This window comes from Neltuma alba, unplaced genomic scaffold (assembly GCF_004799145.2).
Source record: "Neltuma alba isolate B1F8T4 unplaced genomic scaffold, ASM479914v2 tig00003588_pilon, whole genome shotgun sequence".
Classification (NCBI taxonomy): domain Eukaryota; kingdom Viridiplantae; phylum Streptophyta; class Magnoliopsida; order Fabales; family Fabaceae; genus Neltuma; species Neltuma alba.
Genome location: NW_021633343.1, coordinates 81,241 through 88,299, shown reverse-complemented (window position 1 = coordinate 88,299; position 7,059 = coordinate 81,241). Strand labels below are relative to the sequence as shown.

At 31.1% G+C, this 7,059-nt stretch overlaps 1 pseudogene; it reads right to left on the bottom strand.

The window, feature by feature from the left end:
- Positions 1 to 5,132: 5,132 nt before the first annotated feature.
- LOC114741957 (receptor-like protein 34) lies at positions 5,133 to 6,730 on the bottom strand (annotated as a pseudogene).
- Positions 6,731 to 7,059: the final 329 nt, after the last annotated feature.

The following is a 7,059-nucleotide window of genomic DNA, read 5'->3' as shown; positions in this document are numbered from 1 at the left end:
CTAGCAACTTAAGAAATAGATACACCACCAATTCATACAAACAGCATCCATCTGGTAATCAAGAAGCTTTCAATTGCCGCAAACAAGACCAAGTAACAAAATGACAGATCTGACATGAAAAGATTCCAACAGTTCAACCTATGTACCCAAAAAGAAAAAAAAGAACAAGACCCAACGGAAGATACAATTCACTTGAGAATGTGAATAGAGAAGTTACCATTTTTCATTACTTCAAAAATTATATCACAATAATATTTGAAAGGCGAGATTCTCATTATGCGGCAGATGTATTCTGCAAGGTGATAAGGAAATAGCTGCAAGTAGAAAAACAAAAGAAAAGGAGAAACTCATTAAACGCACATTTCCTACAACAAAAGCACAAGAAATTGGGAGCCTCACACACCATCCGAACAGTTCTAGTTATATGCTAGGTTAATTTCATTTTTTTCAGATATGCGGTGTCATAGAAAACAGATATCATCCTTTTGGTAAAAAGACAATTAAATATAATATATCACAATAATATTTGAAAGGCGAGATTCTCATTATGCAGCAGATGTATTCTGCAAGGTGATAAGGAAATAGCTGCAGGTAGAAAAACAAAAGAAAAGGAGAAGCTCATTAAATCCAAATTTCCTACAACAAAAGCACAAGAAATTGAGGGCCTCACACAACATCCAATCAATTCTAGTTATATGTTAACTTAATTTCTTTTTTTTCAAATATGAGGAGTCATAGAAAACAGATATTTTCCTTTGGTAAAAAGACAATTAAATATAATATATCATGAACTAATACTAAAAATAAGGGAAAAAACTAAGATCTGTATTCAAAAATACTATTCAAGGCATAAAAACTTGAATGACATTTAATGGCGATGCTAAAAATTGATAAATATTTCCGTTCACTAAAACAATTGCAGCCTTTTCTCTACTAGCAAAATCCATCATCAAACTTTTCTGATCATCTAAACAAAAACCATAGCACAATTTAGCGATGCATTTGACGCACATTTTCGGAAATATGAGTCAACTAGAATTTCTATAGAGCACATACAGCCAAGTTCTTCCGCAAATAACGCATCATCTCTTCATAATATTCACTTTCTTTACAAACTTTGCGAGCAAAACAGTTATTCCATTGGAGTCTCTTCCTTATGCAGTATTCTATAATCCTGCATTAAATTTCCAGGGCCAGAAACAGAAATAAGGACCTTTAAAAATGCATTTGAAAAAGAAACCCATTTAAGGATGCTGTTTGGACAGTGACATCTATGTCAGGTAACTAAATTAAACAACTCATAGAGGCAAGAAAACAAAAGCAATAGATTTAGAAGGACGTTAATGAGGTTAATCTCACCTTTTATGCCATTCTTCTTTAGAAGAAAGAGTGACTTGAAGTCGTTTTGGAAGGTTTTCCCAAGGGCATTCTTCTTTAATAGCTCTCTGTAGCAATTGCTCCTCCACTGCCACTGGACCACGGTGCATTTTCTACTACCCAGATAGCCAGTCTGCCTCTACACCATAAAACATCATAAAGTGACCAAAAGTCATTATGGTCATGATCTCACCCCGGAGCTAAATCTTTAACATACAGAATTGATCCCAATTATGCAGAGAATAACAGTTCCAAAAGTCATCTCATAAAACTTAGCTTCGAATCGTAAGGATCCGAACTAGATTACGCGATTACCAGCTATGCTATGATAGTGATAAGGAATTCACAGAAAGTGGGAGAAATTACATGATCGTTGGTCAAAACTGAAAAAGAGTAACGGGCATTTGAGCACCCGATCTTCGTTTGAGATGCCGATTTCAGCTAGGGTTTCAAAACTCAAATCCACTGACTCTGTTTCTTCTCCTCTGAAGCAAGGATGAAGATTTTCGCACGAGATCTGCAGAGTGAAATTCGTCAGAGTTCATAGTCGCGCTGCGTTTCGCCGGTCGTTAAACCCGTTGAATTTTATCCGACCCGTTATAGTATTTTACTCTAGTTTTAAGATTTAACGTAACAGTATTTATGTTTCAAGATTTGCTTTTTGTTTCAAAAAATGTTACTAAATAAATTTACTGATCAAATTATGTAATCATTTAAATAACAAGTATTTCGCTGGCAAAAAAAAAATTTAAATAACTAGTATTTCTTTTTCTTTTGCCATCAAATAACAAGTATTCCTTCTGTTGGTTTTAATCACCATTCAATGTTATTCATATTGAAAAAGTTTCAATTTGAATTCAAGATTTGAAATTTTAATTTTTATATAATTAAATTTATTTCGCATTTGGCTAATATTCCCATCATAAAACATTCAAATGTTTATAACCACTTAAGAGAATAATACTACCTTTGGTTCTTAATATAAAAGCTAATTGATTAATTTGAGTAAATTAACAAAACTAATTAAGTTAGTTATTTGTAATAAATAGATATGATCTTTCCTGAAATATTATTGCTAATCAAGTGTATTGGTTAGAACAACCATTATTATAAGGACTACTCTAAAAAAATAAATAAATATAAGAGACAAAATAAATTAGAGTATTATATTTATGATCAAAATAAAAGTTAAACAAACTCTTATATTAAGAACTATTTCTTTTGGTCCTAAATGGTAAAGCCAAATAACTAATTTATATATATCAAACAAATTTATTAAGTTAATTATTGGTAATAAATATGTTTTAATTTTTCAAAAATATCCTTTTGGTCATCATCCCAGGAATAAAAATTCTCTTTAATATGCAATCGATAACTTTAAAATATTTATAAATTTTGGAGACAAAATATATTGAGATATCAATTTAAGAGTTAACTCTTACATTTACAACTATGGCAAGAATATTGAAAAACGTCTCTTGCTGTTATTTTTTCTACAGTTCTTTGCATTCTCTCACGCAAACTTTACAAAAATTAAAAATAAAACAAGCCTTATAAAGAAAGACTCATGTATCTGGGGGGAAAAAAAACAAAGAAAGAAAGCCTCATATCCTCGGAACCCCTAATTGTCCAAGTAGTGCTGAATCAACACCTTGTATTTTTTAAAAGATATATTCACCGCACAATTTGGGACACCCTTGTATAAAGGCTCGGTGGGCGGTTTAGTTTAAGACCCTCTTTTTAATTATGACCATTTGATTGTTTGAGTTAACTTGGTTGAAGTTTTTGAAGGACTTGAAAATTGGGAGGAAAATGAGGGGAAAAAAAGATGAATGAACTTCTATTATATAGCTATATATATATATATATACACGTACTTGAAAATTAGTTTTTTGGGAGAAATTGGTGGATTGAAGCACTTATTATACTTTTCTTTTAGTCCTCTTTCCTACTTCGTATTTACAATATTTCATTGACCCTTATTTTTTATTGGATTTTAATGATGTCAAATGAAACAGTGAAACACAAAACTGGTAAAATAGGGAGAAGGAAAAATTAAAGAGTAAATGTTATCATCTTTTTTGTTTGGATAGACGTGAGAAAATAGAAAGAAAAAATAAGCAAATATCTAAATAACTAAAATATTCTTATTAAAATATATCATATTTAAAATTATGACAAATTAAATATTGCAATAGGAATGTTATACTAACATTAGCATCATCAAATAATTTAAAATCAAGTTATTTGATTTATATATATTTATATTATCATATTGTAAAACCAAATTATTTAATAAAAAGTGAATAATCTTTTGAATATAATAAAAAAATAAATATGGAGAGTAAGAGAGAGGAGGGAAAGTCACAAAAATCTTATTTTCCTTCCCAAACCTCTCAATATATAAAAAGAAAATTTGAAGAGCAAATGAGACGTGTTGCCTATTTTATTTTCTCCCCCACTTTTCTATTCTGCTTGAATGAGAAGAAAAGTTGGTAGGAGAGAACTAGAGAGAAGATGTTATCATCTTCTTGCTTGGATAGATGAAAGAAGAATAGAGAGGAAAGAAAATGAGTAAATATCTACATAACTAAAATATGTTTATCAAAATATATCATATTTAAAATTAAATCAAATTAACTATTGCAATATGAATATTATACTAACGTTAGCATCATCAAATAATTTCAAATCAAATTATTTGGTTTATATATATTTGCATAGTATTATATTTTAAAAGCAAATTATTTAATAAAAATATTCTTGCAAGATAAAAAATAAAAAGTGAATAATTTTTTTAAATATAATAAAAGAAAATAAATGTGAGAGGAAGAGAAAGGAGGGACAATCAAGAAAATCTTGTTTTTTCCCCCCTAAGTCTGCCCATATTTGGAGAGAAAATGAGATATAGAGTTTATTTTATTTTTTCTCACTTTTTCTTCCTCCCATATTTTCTCTCCTATCTAATCCTGAAAAATCTTGTGCCCATGTTGAGTTGTTGGATAAATGTATCAATGTATCAATTAAATGAATTTCATTAGGATGAGGATCAATTGAATTAGAATCAATTTTGAAATGATTCATTACATTGATATTTAGAAAACTCATTTCTTTTCATATTTTCTTCTCTAGTTTTCTTTCCTCCCTAATTTTATTTTAATCCAAGCAAGGGGTTCCTTCCTCCCATATTTTCTCTCATATCCAAGTAAGAAAAAAAACTGATTTCTCTCCATTTTTTTTTATCTAATTTTCTTTTCTCTTTGATTTTCTCTCAATCTGAATAAGGGGTAAAAAAACGAGCTGAAGAATTTATGAACTTACCAAAAAAGGGGTCACGATGTTGTTGATGGGCTAAAATGCTTTTAGGCCTAAGGTTTTCATGAGAGGATGAGCCTAGTTAAATGCTAACTGTTAAGAAATAAAGCAATTGAGGCTCGTGTTTTGCATTGTCATATTTTCAATTTTAAGAGTTTGGCAAAAACAAAAAAAATGGTTAAGAGTTTAAATTTTGAAATAAAATCATTTTGCTTATTTTAAATTCCTGCTTGCAGCATTATTCTGAACAATCATATATCGATCATAAAGTCTCGAAGTAGAAAGTGATTTTCACATATTTATAAAAACCTAAAATCCTTTAATAGAACAACGAACAAACTAAAAGTTTCTTTAAATCATTAATTAAATGAGAAAGGTTGAACGGTTGATAATTAATTCAAATAACATAAGTTGATGACATGTCTGTATCAGAAAGAAAAAAAGTTGCTAATACGTGGAAAATTTTATTCACATGATGATCAAATAGTACATAGCATACAAATGAACGCAAATCACTTGAAATTCATTAAAAAAAAAAAAGGGAAAGACAATCATTAAAATATACAGTACATTACATTCCAATCACTGACAAGATATTTAAGAAACATGAAATAATAACCATAGTGGAAACATGGAAAAAAAAAGGATGACACAATATATCACATGAAGCCACATTTTGTGCCTAATTCACTCTTCTTGGATTCCGATGGGCTCTTTTCCTTGTCTTTTTTGCTTGTTTCTTAGGCCTAGCTTGAAAAATTCTGACAAGCCCTTTAGGTTTTCCAGTTAAGAAAACAATTTGACCCATGAATATTCCAAACACCATCCCACATCCATATCCCAAAGCCACTGGTTTCCAACCAAATCCAAATTTGTCATTACTTGATGAAGTTGGTTGTGGCAATTTCCTTCATCATGATTACATGCTTTTGACAATTGAAATCCACACAGTCCTAAATTTCCCTCAAAAGAATATTGTGAAAATGTATCAAATTGCTTACCTCTTGGTATTTCTCCGACAAGCTGATTTTGTGAAAGATTCAAAACTTCAAGAAAGTTGAGATTTGCTAGTGCAAGAGGAATCTCACCTTTAAGCAAGTTTGATGATAAATCCAACGATTCTAGGTTTGTCAAGTTTGCAATGGATTGAGGAATCGGACCAGTGATTTTATTGTGGGAGAGATTAAGCCCCTTAAGTGAATGTAGCTCACCAATAACATGTGGAATCTCTCCATCAAACATGTTTTTTGACATATCAATGGATGTGAATGTAGTTATGATCTTTACCAACTCCAAATCAACACCTTTCAATGTGATCATCACTGATTCTTGATAATAATAAATGTCTTACGGATTTCCAAGTAATCTAGTGTGGCTGAAACAAAGTCAACATTCATCATTCCTTTAAATTCCTTGATGTATGTTGTTGGCAAAGATCCGCTAAAGCGGTTGTTGGAAACATCGAAAATTCTTAACATGGGGAAAGGATGTTTGGTGTTGGAACTATGAATGGCACCATAGAACTTATTATCTCTTAAAATGAGTACCTGTAGCTCTGGTAAGCCTTCAAGCCAATTAGGAAATTTGTCATTGATCTTGTTTGCTCCCACATCTAAAATTTGTAACTGCTTGCAATGGGTTAAAGATAAAGGCAACCATCCCTCGAATTGATTGTTGTTCAAATGCAAAGATTCCAAATAAATGCCCCTAGAAAAATTGTCTGGTATAGATCCGACAAAATTATTCAACTGCAAATCTAAACTCTCAAGATCTGGGAGAGCAACAAGGCACTTTGGGATGTGGCCTGACAAGTTGTTGTGGGATAAGTTGAGTATCTCAAGTGAGCTTGCATTGCAAAATGAGGAAGAAATGTGTCCACTTAATTTGTTGTTGGACACTGAAAAGAATGCAACATCAAATGATGGAATTGGAAGATTTCCTAGCAACAAGTTGAAGCTGAGATCAAGAGACATCAAGTTTCTCATTGAAAGATGTTCAACTGATGTCAAGTTATTATGAGAGAGATCCAAAAATTCCAAAGAACCATTCCCCACATTATTAAACCATTGGGGAATATCTCCCCGAATTTTGTTATTGGAAAGATTTAACCACTTCAAATTTTGAAGGCTTTCTAATTGTTTAGGAAAGTCATTGATGCTGCAAGAGGATAGATCTAACATTGTAAGATTGGGAATGGTATAGTGGACATCATTATGAGAGCTAAGTGAGAGAAACTTGTTGTTTGAAAGATCAAGATATTCTAGATTTTGAAGCTTTGAGAATTGATGAAGACTAATAGGGCCTCTCAAATTATTTGATGACAGACTTAGATGGGAAAGATTTAGGAAACCAAAAATTGACTCAGGA